Here is a 15253-nt window from a genome sequence, read left to right as displayed (position 1 = left end):
ACTACTGATTTACCAAGCCAGGCTGAGTCTCAAACTCCTTGAAGAGCTTGCTGGGAAAACTCCAGATCTAATGCCTCAAACTGCTCTTTTGTACCTGCCAACCCTTCAGATACTAAGGTGTGATTACTAGGCAAGAAGTGGCCAGAGTTCTCAGCTTTCTATTGACCAAATGCACAGGTGGCTAGCTTCTTTTTAAAAGGTTGAAATTTTGAGGACTTCTTTAATTGATCCAAAAGAATTTTCTTTGTGTTTATTTCAACATTTTGGTAAACATTAGAGGTGGTTTTAAGGCATCTGCCTACAACACTTTGGCAGCTCTTTAACAATGAAATGTAAGGTGTTGCCAGGGCGCTGTACTAAAAGTTTATCAATGGTCTGACTCTCAAATTAGCACATATTTTCTGTCCACAAACTGTTGAACAAAAGAAGAAAAACATGGGCAGGCTCAACAGAAATAGACTTAGTCTAGTCTGTACTTATTAAGCACTTTAAGAAGCAATGAAGCTCTCTGAATTGCAACACATGTAACTTTTACAGGGTTTATAATGTACACCTAACTTTTGTTCTGCAGGGAGTGTCCTGGGGTTTCTTCTGATAGGAGGTGTACCCGTTGCTGAGCACTTTATAACCATCATCGCGGCTTATCATCACAGGTCAAAATCATTCAAGGAGGTACGTCATAATCACAGTCTTACAGCTTGGCCAGCAGTGCGCCAGAGTGAGTATGGAGCCAGACTAATGCATGTTGTCAACTTGTCTTTCTTTTCCAACTCTTTGGATAGATGACAAATTGAAGCTTCGTTTTACTGCAGTAGAACAGTCTGGTAGGCTTAACTGTGCAAACAAAGGATGCCATATTTTTATCCTTCCAGACCTTTGTAATAAATTGCCACAAAAGGCAACAGGAAGAAATATTGCTTAGTAACGAAAGGAAGGGTCACCAAAGAATGACAAAGTTGTCAAAAATGGGCAGAATTACCATTCAATACTTGTCGGAAACGTTTCTTAATCAAATCATTATGTCTTATACTTAAATCAAGAACCTATCTTTGTTGGTTACAAGTTAAGCATAGGTACACTGGCACATGAATAAATCTTACTTCTCTTCATTAACTGCAGCAATCATAGTGCATATCAGTTGCATGATAAGGCTAGTCAAACAATAAAACAAAGGAGCCCTGTGGCCCAATATTTGCTCCTGTCTCCTGGTATGTTTATACGATATGTTTCATTGTCCCTGCAGCCAACGGCTAACAGGTGTCATTGAAAATCATGCCTTGAACTTTTGACACCTGTCTTAAGTCATTACAGGAACAAGACGACAAAGTTAGCTAATGACCAAGAAGTGTTGTGTGAATGCATCAGCGTTAGAGTTAACATTCAAACAGTTGGAATTGATGTTCTAACAATGGGGGAATTATTTTCTTAGCATATCACTGTAGATGGCCTCAGATCTGGGCATTGGTTGTGGGATTACTGGGTACTTCTAGCCTACACTGTCTGTGAGTTATCTTACTCCCACAATAGAACTGCTATTTGATAAGCAATTTCTATAGACCTATTATCTAAAGTCGCACACACAGGTCTTGTCTCTCGATTTTAAAAGTACTGCAGTTCATATTCCAATCTGGAAACTGCAATTCGTGATGATCTAAAAATCTATAGAAACACCATGATCTTATGATTGATACAGTTAGCACATCATTTTCTTGGTCACTTCAAGTGCAATTTCGTTTTCAAAAACTAACAGAAATGTAGAACAGAGGGATATTACATTGCATGCCACAAGGCATGTTCCTAGGTTTTGATCAGGGCATATATATATGAGTGGGCGGGCAGGGCAGAAAACTAGTCAATAGAATTATCTTCAGCAAAAATTCCTTCATGCATAAAAATACTGCTACCTATTATGTGTCTTACTTTCATCTCAAGTACTTAACAAACAGTCAACACATTCAGTAACCTTTGTACATTGCAACAAGAATAGCCTACTGAGAATGTCTGCATGGATAGAGGTTGTCTAGGACCTATGTGCCTTGCTAATTGAATCTCCATGTCAGAGAAGATAAGTTAGGCTGGCCTGCAGCACCTGCCTCTGAGTGTTTGCTGTGCCCTGGATACAGATAAATAGGTGAGTCATAAGACAATTATGCTGCTGTGGCTTGCGCTTGTTCAAATGTGTGGTTTCTACTGATGAAGCAATAACACATTTGAGGAAAGTATCTGATTTTGGGTAGTGATGTTGAATAAGAGAGTTCAATGGAAGATGTATTATATCATAATACAATGCTAAACTTTCTTCCAACACTAAGGTATTCACGGATCGAATTTTCGACGACCACTATCGCCTTCTTCAGGATCAATAATCAATAATGTATTATATCTGTTCATTACAAATGTTGATATATATACTGATATATATCCGTTCTCATCTTGTTACATTTTTGTACAAAAATAGAAAATTGTGAGACATGAGCAGAGGATTTAGCCAGGGATTGTAAAGACAAAATGACTGAAGGATGCAGATGACAATGATGACTTTATAGCAGTTAATATAACACAACTACTATGGGCTGAGGCTACTTGTATATGTCAAAGGTTACAGATTGCAGCTGTAAAGTCACATTGTATGTATTGTAGAAATGGCATTATATTAAAGAAATTACCAGCTATTAGAATTCATTTTTGAAAAATGTATTTAAAACTATCTAAGACCTTGAATACCAACATTTGTAGTTGTGTAGTTTGACAATGTTTTCAGCAAAGCCCCTTGAAACCCAAGATGCCAGTCAGGATCAGTCCCCTGTACTAGATCCTGGGATGATGCCAACAGATACCTGTGTCAAGCTAATTGAATCAAGGCTACAATATGCTGGCATCCTGAACTCTTATTTACGTAAGCTGATAAATCAGTGCACATTACTGCCAGGTGAGTAATATTTTTTGCCTTCCATGTTGGTCTTGAAGGCAATGTTTGGTAAACAAGCTGATTAAATTTTTGGAGCATTGCCTGTTGTTGGGTGACGTACAACCATTTGGTCAGTTTTGTAAACACTGTTTTTTATATGGCACATACCGGAACTCAAGTAGCTTGGTATTTATACACATCATCACACCCTTTTGGAAGTCTTCTTCAATGTACCACAAGGATATTTAACGTTGGGTAACATAAATTCGTGGGGTACTTAAATTCGGGATTTTTCGAAAACGGGGTATTTAGGGATATGTGCTAGATGCAACATCAGTAATACCACTAGAAATGCAAACTTGACAGACTAACACATTCAGAACACTGCCTGAAAAGCTTCGATAACCATGCATTAGAAGTTGGCTACGTCAAAAACTCTCCGTCCCTTATTGACAGAGTCTGGGGGCTTCGTGGGAGACTCACACTGCACGGTTGTTCGCTGGTTTATAAGACAAATGTCACATCTCCTGCCTGCTAAACACAATTATTTACAAGACAACTTATTACAATCTCTTTTGCTAACCTGCAACTGGATTCTAAGTGTGATCAATCATCAAAACTCCTCTTTGTTGCTACAACCTACGGCACGTGTATTTTCCCGCCGCCATATTGTTACCCAGAATCATGTCGTCAAGCAGACGACAAAAGGTTTGTGAGGAACACTTTTTTGTCTAAATGTTGCGTGTGATAGTGGACTGAAGACGATATTTTCCTCAGAGTTTGCTCCTAACACAACAAGGAACACATGGACATAGTAGTATAACCATTGCTACGGCATCCAGCTAACTTGCCATGAATAATGTACACGTTGCCATGACGGTGGGGATCGACTTTGAGTGACGTTCAACCCACTCAACAAACGGGATGTTAGCAAAGGCCTGATGTGTGCGGTGCGGCCGTTTTTTCGTGTATTTTTTTTACTTGGACACGTCTATATCCATAGCACTCTCCTCAAGCCAAGGATGGAACGAATAGCTGCTGTATAAAATGTGATTAGCGGTAAGATATTCAAGACGAGTCTTCTCTCCCGAATTAATGTGCCCCCCTGTCCGACAACACTGTCATCGTGCGTGCGGCGGACGGTAGTTTCAAGTTGAAATATTATGGTGTCAGCACGACTAGAGACAAAATCTACCATATATATGATTAGTGCAAAGATAGTACATGATACTGACAGAATAATAGAAAAAAAGGATGGTTTATTGTTCTGCTAGATTGATTTCAGTCAACCATTATCGGAAAAATCCCGAATTTATGTTACCCAACGTTACATGTCATAGAAATTTTTCGATCAGGGAAGAAACTTGGGCACAAGAGGTTAAAGTGACATTTCAAAGCTTTGGTTTTCACCTTCCCCAGTAGAATAATTTCCTTGGGAATACAGGAAGTTCGCTTTTCATCTAGTCATCTAATTGTCACCAATCAATCAGATCCTTTCAAGTGCTTTTAATGACTTCCTTACTCCTTGATGTTCTGTTATGGTCAACAGCTTCTCTCACTTGCCCCCTTTAACCTGACAGGAAACTACAATTTCTTGGCTGACAAGCTGCTTTGACAACATTGCCTTCAGTTTACTGTTCTCTGCACTGTAAACTCATCTGGCCTTTTTGTGTTGGGAATTATGCAGTCAAGTGGTGGATATAATTTAAGCCAACAGTTTCAGCTGTTTTCAAATTTCATGACAAACAAAGTGGAACATTTATTAGCTCCAAAAATGCAATTGAGAGAATGACAAGGGGTGGTGTGAGGAATTCAACTGGCATAAAATTAAATGTGATCATCCCTATACAATAAAGAATGCACTTTTCCTAAACTCATATAATCTCTTCTATTGATGCTATACCCGTAGAGGATGGGTTTGACTTGAATAAGACTCGCACACAATGATAGATACAATCAATGATAACTCTGCTTTAAACAGAAGAAAACATTGTGTATATTACAGTGTTTTCTTCTATTTTGAGCAGATTTATAATTTAAATTAGACTGTCATGGACTCAAACTTTCAGAAGTGAAATAGAAGTCAAAATGTTGGTAACTTTACAGGTTGAACTGCATAAGATTCAGGCCCTAAAAGCGTGCCTAGATTTTGCTTGATGGCTAGAATCACACCTGTGGGATGGAGGCATCAGTACTAGTTGCGTCAGGTCATTATTTGCTCACCTGGGGAGGAACGTGATGGCTGTAGATTTTTTTTGACTGGTCAGAAGAGCAATTCATACATACATGCCACTGGTGTGGGAAAACACTGGTAACGTGCAAAAAGACTGTTTCTCTTATGAGTCCTGCAAGACCATATTTTACGGCCACATGGTACTTAGTGAAGAAAAACCGTTAGAACACGTAAACCCGCATGTCTTATCTTGCGTTAGGCCCTGCATATCAACACCAGGGGGGTAAAATGCCACTTCAGATGCGTGCACAAAATCAGTGCTGGGTATGGTCAGGTGTTTTATGGCTTTTATTGCACTGTAGTTGGAAAGGTCGTCAATATTATTTCATGGATGACAAATAAAACTGTACAGCCCAACCCAACCTGAAACCAGATGCATTTAGGTACATACCTAGTAACTACAAATATAGTACAGCAAAAAATGATTCAGAGTGAAAGAGAGGGAAAACAACTTCATTTATATGGTACACAATTTGTCCGTGGAAACCTGCCATACAGTAATTGGAGCTGGCACCTGATGAATAACAAGCCTGCTGTGTGTATACAAAGTTTCCTTTCACTTGTCATGACAAGTTTGGTCCATGCTAAAACTCTTGTGTGGAGTATTAGCCAGGAGTTGACTCTGAACAGGGGTTTCTCTGAGTAAGTTTGTTTCGTTCAATGGTAAAACCGCTCCCAGCAATCCATCTCGCACTTGTAAAGTGACAGAAGCAGCCTCGAGGCATGACCAGCGTTAGTGGCACAATAGGCGAAGAACAAAGGAGGCTCAGGTAGGAAAAAGATTACGTGTGACCACAGTGACTGCTACTTTGACACAGCAGCCACCTGAGTCTTAATGATTGACGGACGGGTGCGGGGAGGTCCTGGCTGTTTTGGCAACCTTTGACAAACAGATTAGACCAAATGAAAGAGAGGGGCAGTGTGCCAGAAGACCAAGGCGCTTTTGATGGCCTTCCCTTCCAATAACAAGAGCTCTTTGTATTTTTAGTTGCATTTGTTCAAACAGTCTATTGGAGGTTTTGATCTTGAGACCCCCAAGCGTAGCAGTGATGCAATGGTCAACTTCGACATGTATGGTTGAGCACAAAGGACTGCATGCATACATGCTCTAAATATACAAATGTGATGGCAAGCCTCAATTAGTTTGGAGTAAAAAGCTGTGGTGTCTCCAAACAAACTATTGTTCTTCCATTTGAATGAAGACTTTCCCAGCAAAAGATCTCTTCTTTACAAGACAACCATTATATGAAAATAACCTTAAAATCACCTCTTTGACAGCAACTGGCTTGATCCAATTTGTCACAGTAAAACATAAATTCTGCATTGGTTTTTGCAACATAAAGGCTTGTATTACTTGGGTACTGCACCAAGATGGAAAATTGAGCTTTAGAAGATATTGCTGTCCGTTTTTTTGGCTGTGTAGCTGCTAGATGTACCATTTTAACCTCCTTGGGTGTAAGATGTGGGAAATGTTGTATACTGATGTCTTGCTGCGCAATATTATGCCAATCGTTTCATCCAAATGATTAGTCACCAGTCAGTATTTAATCTGTCAACTTTGTAACGTGTAGAATTTTCAATTGTTACAGAGAACTTGGGTATGACTGAGTGTATCTGCAGACTTGTAGCCATCCAGGGCGCCCTGAAAGGGTCAGCAAGTGGTGGTCTCTCCCCACCCAAGCAGTGCTGCCAAGTTTATTGAACTTTCTCTGGCAGGGGAGATAACAAGGTTTTCTCCCATGTAAACAGGAATTTACCGTATGGTACCAGCTCGCTCTATCTCCTAGCTGTCTAACAGCACCTCAGCAAGGACGTCTGCCAGGATAGACTTGCAGCAGCTAATACGTGGGTGCTTATATAACAATTTCTCCTATTCTCTGCCTCACAGCCATTCCTGTATCTAATCATAACTGTGGTGGAAATTTGGTGGAAAATATCAATAGGAATGGCCATGTAAAAGATGTTTCATACTATTCATAGTTTACACATCTGGTGTGCAGGGCCATCCTGTAGTAGCTTAACATTCTGTTGTGTCTCGTCCAGAGATAAGTTATCATAACCTTGTGCTAGTTTCTTCCTATTTTCCTGACAACTGTGTACTTCCTGGCCGGCGGTCAAGGACTAGGATACTAGTATACAAGTTCAAGGATCTGTTCTGGGTTTTCACTTTCTTCTATTCAAAGTAGACAAAATCAGCTGCAATTACAATAATCCAGAAGCATCTTGTTTGCTTTGCAATGTATGTATGATTGCCTTGTTGAGCCCTAAAAACTTTTGACATTTTCATTAATACTAGACATATTGGCTTACATAAAGTAACTGACAATTACAAACTGCTGAATCACAAACAAGGAAGGGAATCAATCACCATCAAGTTCAACTGTCTACTTGAGAAAAAGCTGTAACTGCTGTTTCTCTGAATTTAAGGCCATGAAAGCCCCTTTATGTAGATATAAGGTGGAATGAGTGGCGAGTATTGTATCCTTGAGTACAGTTTGTCAGGAGGGAGGGAGAGCCACCCACACAGAATGGCCTCCTGCATCACATGTGACCTTGGTACCACTAATGGCCAGGTTTTACTGGTGAATAACATGCCAATAAAGGAAGGTCTGATTGAAACTTCCTTATTGTGTCAGACGGCTTCCTTTCAAGATAAAAGTGACTAGAATAAAGGCAAAAAAAGACATGTCAGTAAACATGGACAAATGTTTCTCTTGAGGGTGGATGGGTATTTCTTGGCGGCCAATCCACTTGGACACTTTGAGAAATATTCTGCATTCCAAAGGATGAACTTTATTTGACAATGTTTACTGAAGTCAAAACCAGTTCTCACATTTTCTTAATCACTGTAACTCCCAAAACAATTAAAGGTGGGTAGGAATTACTTACATGATGAGCCTATTTAACAGAGACCCCTAAAGGTGCACCTGTCAAGCATGGACACCTATCTCAGAAAACATCTTCAGGAATGGTGTGAAGACATTAAGACACACAAAAGAAAACGTGTTGAAACTTAATTGCCTGTGTTGTATACTCTCTCCAGACATGCTCCAGGTACAGGACAGGATGTTTTAGGTGCTGGGATGTTGGTTTGGGTTAGCTAATGGTCATCGGGCTCTCTCCTTTTGTGTTATCCAGGCCACACACTTGGACAGATGGACATGTGTAGACAAGGCCAGGGGTTGAGGTTGGGGCTTTGTTTGGACAGGACATAACTATGTAGTCTCCTCTGTGCCGCAATGTTTGGTCAGTTTACATTGCTACACTTCCAGCAAATGGTAACAGGAGGGAAAAAACAACAATCGTCTGGGTAACAAGAAACGATCAGTGATGCTGCCAGTAATTTTAGGTTTGAGCATCAACTCTAATGTGTGTATGAACTACTGACCCAGTTGATTTTTCTACATATCCAGATGGCTGTGCCTTTGGCTGTGCCAATGTTCGCCAATGTTGTGGCATTAAGAAGTGAAAGTGAAAATTAAAATGAAGGAAATAAGACATGCAGTAAGAAAACATATTTCTTTGAAATTGTAAGTTGTCCCATCCTTCCAAACAACATATTTGTTCATGGTTTTGGGGGACAGGGCCATGGAGTATAAGGCCCTGTTCATGATGCAAAAATCAAAACGGTTTGATTCATTTTGACTACAATCTGAATGGTTTGCACTTTGCGTCCATGATGCAAACTTGCACCCATGCTCTGAGTCTAACCGGTTTACATATAATTGACTTAAACGTTTCTGAAGTAAAAAGCATGTTAATGCGATCTCTCCCACTGTCTGTTGTGATCCCGCACAGTCTTGTACTTCTGCCGCAGTCTTGTACTTCTTCGAACGGCACTGAACTGCTGTCCTGTTGAAGTTGCGTTCCTTCATGGCCTTGGAAATTTCTTTGAACACATCCTGGTTCCTATATACAAACACCATCAAGTTTTCTCTGGATCTCCTGAATTCCCCCAAATAGGTATCAGGACTGCCGTTTCCTCAGCCGGCAAGTTAGAATTAGAGTTGGCGGCCATAGCACGATTTTACGATTCAAAAACGCGTCCAAAACATCCACGATTGACAGCTAAAAACTTTCCCCCGCCAACCAAGAGTGACGTCGCAAACTATGACCCCGCGTACCCAGAGGTACGATGAGGTAAACCGGTTTCACGCCACTTTTGTGTAAAACTGTTTTAGCACAAACCATTCCAGACCACCTCCGCAGTGTTCGTGTTCACAAATGATACGATTTATCCTGCCAAAACATTTCAAGCCATTTTGAGTTTTGCATCATGAAACTACAATGATAGCAGCACAACGGATTTTCGCAACAGGTTTTCTATATTCAAACAAACAAACAAGTGCACCACTAGAATGATATACTAGTACATGTACAGAATGCCACAAAAGAAGATACAAGACTACCTGGAGATTAGATAGATTGAATTCTTGATAATTTTTTTGCCCTGCAATATTTATTGGCCAGCTGTGCTGTAAGTAATCTACCCTTCCCTGCAGAGGACCATGGGATATGACAACATCTGTGCCATGTCCTGAGCACTGCCTGTTGCTGTGAATGGTGACAGCACAGTGCAGGTGCAGTCCTTCCTGGGAACTAAGGAGAAAGCATTTCCCTACTGCACTTCAACTGTTGCCTCTGGGTAGAGATGCAACAAGAATCTGTTTCCACCATTAATTACTGCAAACGAAGTCTGAATACATTACTGTCACTACAACATTACATCTAAGGCATCAATGATTATAGCTACAAGGATCTGAACTGTGATTGTTAGCAACTCTGTAGTTGTGAGACAAAAAAGAAGATTGACAAGCTTTTGTTTCATTGTGTTGTTGAAAGATGGAAAAAACTGTTATTTTCAGTTTTGGATAGTTAACCTGATTCAAATTGTGAACATAAGAACATTCTCCTTAAATTCCGGCGGTGCAATGCCCTCAGCTGTTGCCTATTCTTGTGGCTACCTGTGCCAAAGTCATTGCCACAGGGCAAGCCACAGTTTTCACATCTGTGGGCAAACTGTGGCCATTATTACTTAACAATCTGGTGATTTTGGCCACTTCCTGGTCCGCCACACCAGCTGTTGCTACATCTGTTCGGCCACCATCCCAGCAAAAATAATCTCACAGGCTTGTCTCCTTCTGTTACTAAACTCTGTTGTTTTTGTCCTGAACCAGTCTGCACTTCATTGAGGTGTGTATTTATTCTTCTCTGTGACATGGACTGTCTTTGAAGTCTTTGGTTTGATGTACAAAATTACGAGGCAGCTGCTTACAGTTAAAACTGTGTCCTGTACTTGAACTTAGGATGTGTGTATACTTCTCCATTTGATGTTCAATTGATGACTATTGTGCTTATTTTGCAATCAATGCCAATGTTACTTTTCACATACTGGATATGGGTGATAAATAATCAATTTACAGGAATATCTTGGAAATGGAAAGTCCTCCATGACATGATTTATGTGCAACATGAAACCAGTTTGATCTCCAGTACATTTGTAGATCACAAAGGGCAAGTGTACACAAAGTATGACCTTTTGCTTTTCCTGAAGGGAGAACGAGCTGAAACACAGGGCAGCAATCGCCCTGTTGTTGCTCTTTTCACTGCAAAGGTTGTGCCGGGTCTTTTGTGAAATGCTGTAGTCTGCCAACACTTTTCAGTTAAATTTCAACTTCTGAAGGAGTTTGCCTTGGTGATTTCTTTCAGCTGTCTAAACTTTTCCCTGGGAGAGCAGCACGATTTCCTGTTACTTCTGAGTGTAAAGGGTCCCTGTATCCTAGTTGTGTTCCACGATGTATTAAATGTACATGTATTTTGCTTCAATCCAATTCAATAACTAAATATATTCTGCCTGTCATTTTCTATCTCAAAATCTCTGGACTTATTACATTGGCATTGTTGTGAGATATCTGTTTTTGTTTTATAAAAGACTACTATTACTTTGTGGTACCAAAAAGCATCGTTTGATAAGTATGGCTTACGAAAAATTGGGACGTCAGACTACGATTTAGGGGGAATGTCTAGGCTCAATTACACTTTATGTGAAATGAACTGGCTAACGCTTTACAGGAAATTTTCACCTCCTTACTACGACTTACGTAATGAATTAGCTTCCCTGTGAATTATACAAAATTATGAAGGCCTGCGCCCCCAGATGATCTAGCGACACTTTTGATCTGTGAAAGTGGAACAGGTCATCAGTTTCTTGGGGAAATGTAGATTATGCAGCTCTTGAGAGTTGTCAGTGGCCTTGATTCGTGGGAAAAAGACTAGTAGCGAGAACCTCATAAAAAGAGAAAGTACATCAGAGGAAGCACCCTCCCACATGTAGGAAGCTGTTGGATTGTACAGTGGCTTTATCACAGGAAGCTGTCCATCCCACAACTTCCTGTCTCCATTATGGCCAAACCAGAGCTGAACAAACAGCGCAAATTGATGTGAAGTTGAGCCAGTTTGATACACATCCTCCTTCAGATGAATTTTTTGCTATACATTGGTAAACAGGTCTGTCACCTGAGATCATTACTATGCCTGTATATGGTGCCAGAGAGACTAACAGGGTTGTTGGGATACACACAAAGCTACACTAGTCCAGACATGGATCAATGTGGAACTCTAGTCTTCAGAAAGACCGTATCAACATAAATTGGCCCAACATGAAGTTGCTGGCCTACATTATTGTGTTAGGCACAAAAAAGAAACTCCCTCAGTGGGGCATTTGATCCGTTTGAAACAAACACCACATGCCCAAGAAAGAAAGAAATGTAAGATATGAAGAGCAATTTTCAGTCTTGGTCATGCCGTAATATACTGTAATACCATAATGTACTTTGCCAACCCATTTTGTTCATACCTTTCACTTCACTCCTGACATGATAAACCCCTTGCCTGCTCTTTACTAATGCCCTTGCTACAGGTAAGCATTTATAGGAAATTTGTATCATTGTAGGAAAGGTTCTGGAATGGCATACACCCTGTACCTTGTGTGTTTTATCTCAATGAAATGTTTGGAAGGCACCAGTTATATAAATCACCATCCATATCAAATGTTTCCTTGGTGATAAACCTTCTGTGTGATAAGAGCAATTTGTTACACTTTGTACCAACTTTCCATGGCCATGAAAGCGATTTTCTTTTTCTCCTGGTGCAAAAAAAGGTTTGCTCGCTGACTCTCAGACAGCTTGAGAGGGGGATTCAAGTTTCATTAATCTTTCTTGTATCATAACCTAGTATATGATAATTTTTACATGAGAAGTGTTTATAAGACAGCGTAAGGGATGATTAAAAGTGTCCTGCCTTTTTGTTACCTGGTTACCAGGTGATACGGGACAGCTTCTTGCTGCTGTCTCCACCTATCAGCACCAGACCAACATACCCACTTGAACAAACAGCCACTGATAAGTCTCAAGTTAAAAATTCACCACACCTGCAGGACCTGGTCAGTAGTGGCTCCGGCAGTAAAATGAACTTTGGAACAAAAAAATCTACTTGGAAGCCAGTCCTCGTACTGTGGCAATATCCTTATAGTAATTTGGATGGGTAAGCCTAGTGGGAGTCAAAATACATCCCTTTTTTGTGATTGAAAATGGTGGTTTGCTTTTAGAGTCTAGCTACATCTGGTTTTAAGTTGAACTATAGTGGATTGTATAGTTTTGCTTGAAACCAGTACAACTCCCTCCCTGTATTAACGTTACTACATATCCAAAAATGTAATATAATAAGCATTAGTAATCATTTAATTCCTCCATCAATGACACAGGACATAGTCACACAAAATAACTGACTTCAAGGAACTTCAAGCAAAAGGAGAAAAAAAATGAAAAGGTGGTGTGTAGACGATGACTCTTGTGGCCTTTTATTTGAGCAATTCTGTAAGGAATGCAGACTCCCGTAATGAGTTGCTTTGATGCAGCTTTCGTGACTCAAACTTTACTCAGTAGACCAGAGAATGGAGTGAACTTGGCCCTCTGCCACCATGGTAAACACAGGTTACTTTCCAGTAGAGGTCGCTGTCCTGTTGTGGTGGAAGAAATCAGGATTGGGTTGTGTTCTTAACACATGGTCTAACCCATACAGCTCACGGTTGCTATTGAACAGAACTCTTCCATGAAATGCCTTTCATATGCCATCAAAGACTTCAAAGTAGTTTCCTTGCTTTTTCTTTGAAGACTACTGTGTCCTGTGCACATGGGGTTCTGTCCTTTCATGTGTTGACTTGTATACAGGCTTCCAAAGCGTGCTTCACCTGTTTCCCCATATTTTGCCGTTTTCCTTGATCTTTAAAGTCCAGGGACTTGGGCCTGAACTTCCTTCCTGCATTTGCCTCCAAAAAACAATCAATGCGACAGCAACTTTTTCTTCTTCAGAAGAAATCATTTCCAGACGTTTTTTGTGTGGTTGTGATGTTGCCTTCTTTCTGACGCCGCTTCCATGATCATGATACTTTGATGGGTCAGACAAAATTTTCCAAACACTTGATGATGAAGCAGGAAATACGGGGAAGATGTGAGTAATCCGACAACTAAATGAGTAGCGCAACGTGCTTGTCTTGGCGCGCGCAAAATCTCGCTAATGTTATTCATGACGTCAGGAGCTGAAATTGAATGGCGTTGATCACGTGGTCTTAAGCCCCACCGAGTCCCGTTCTGAGTTGGGTCGAGAGCGAGCACAGATTGGAGTTGTACAAATATTCTGCGATTTCGGGCGGTTTACTCCACGGATTTGCGCTGAAAAGTTCCCAAAGTGCACCTAGGACCTCTGCAGAGGCTTCGTGTGTGGAGTTACGCTGGTGTTTGGGCGGATCGGTGAGTTCTGAGTGCGTTTCTTGGGAGGTGGAGGGGAGACGTCTGTGTACTTACTGGGAGCAACAAGTGCATACCACGGCACACTGAAGTTTCTGATTTCATCTCACTTCTGGATCGAGTTTGGGCTCGGGGACGCGTTTACAGCTCCCATCCGGCCAGTCTTAGCAAGCTAGGAAGCTCTAAAAGTAAGTGTTGTCGATGTTAGGAGGTATTATCTCTCGATGTGGCGTCTGTGAGGATCAGTTTGCTACATTCCTGTCCGGGATGTTTGCAACATGTGTGCGACCTTGGTGCGGTAAATATGGGTGCTCTTTGATTTTGGGATCCGAGCCGCTAGCAGAAATCCGAGCAGAGCCACTCCATGGCTCCCGTTTGCTTCCCAACACGGCCAGTCAGAGTGTCTCCACGACTCTCCGTGTATAGGAATGTCTTTATCGGGGCGTGCTAACGTGAAGTTTGGAGGTTAGCGGCGCTGTGTTGTTGTGGGGAGCCATTTTTGATTCGGTTGCGTGCACCCCTCGGCTCCACTTCTTGAGATAATGACCCCTTTGTTTAGGAAATGAATCAAAATGAACTGTGTGTTTGTGTGAGGCGATTTTCCCCTCCGCCCAGTTTCATTCACCAAGTTTTCCTCTAGATTTTGTGGTAAAATTAGTTGTGCATTGTCTGGAATATTTGTTTCATGTACGATGTATTTTGACACGAATGACAGCATACTTTGCACTGGATAAATGACTCTTTTGTTGGAAGTGTTCGGTCCGAACTGAAGTAGTTTGTGTCCCGATTTCTCGGTTCCCAGTTGGTGTTCCTGTGGAGAAAACACCGTGTTTGTCTTGTCCCAGACTCGCTAGAACCTTGTACGGGCGATATTTTGTACTGTGGGTTATTTTTGGTGAATCTACGGGACCCTGTGTCGAGTGAAACGGCACACCCCAAGTGTATAAAGTGGAGGGGGCACCCGGCATTGTCTGACCGGCCATTTCGGTCGTGTCAAAATACGATCGAGTTTCAGACGAAATTTTGCTCCCATGGTCTTGAATCGCTGGGGTCAACTTCCCCCCTCTACCAAGGCAAAACCGGGACAGGAGTTCAGAAAACAATGCTGACCTCTAGTGCTCTTGCCTCTCAGTGGAGGTCCCGATGCTGGGTTTTGTCAAGTTCGAGTGGAAGTGTAGTGTTGCATCACCAGGGACCAGGCAAGGCTGTGTGGGACATGCTTGGACGTCTTGCCTGGCTGCATATTTTCTTTAGATCTTTTCGCCTAATAACCATTAAGCAATTTTTCTTCTGAAAGAATCTGAGTTT

General features: G+C 41.2%; 1 protein-coding gene across 7 annotated transcripts in view; it reads left to right on the top strand.

The window, feature by feature from the left end:
• Positions 1-15253, top strand: part of LOC136430974 (fibroblast growth factor receptor 2-like) — a 76370-nt gene that overhangs the window by 15441 nt on the left and 45676 nt on the right. For 5 of the 7 annotated variants that reach the window (XM_066422114.1, XM_066422115.1, XM_066422116.1 and 2 more), the window contains exon 1: positions 13762-13948. The gene's annotated coding sequence lies outside the window, so the exon portion shown is untranslated. Of the gene's footprint in view, positions 1-571; positions 673-13761; positions 13949-13976; positions 14134-15253 lie in introns of those variants that run through there. The other 2 variants (XM_066422111.1, XM_066422110.1) reach the window with 2 other exon arrangements.

The sequence above is a fragment of the Branchiostoma lanceolatum genome, chromosome 3 (assembly GCF_035083965.1).
Source record: "Branchiostoma lanceolatum isolate klBraLanc5 chromosome 3, klBraLanc5.hap2, whole genome shotgun sequence".
Taxonomy (NCBI): Eukaryota; Metazoa; Chordata; class Leptocardii; order Amphioxiformes; family Branchiostomatidae; genus Branchiostoma; species Branchiostoma lanceolatum.
The sequence above is the reverse complement of the archived record's forward strand: the minus strand, read 5'-3'. Positions and strand labels throughout refer to the sequence as shown.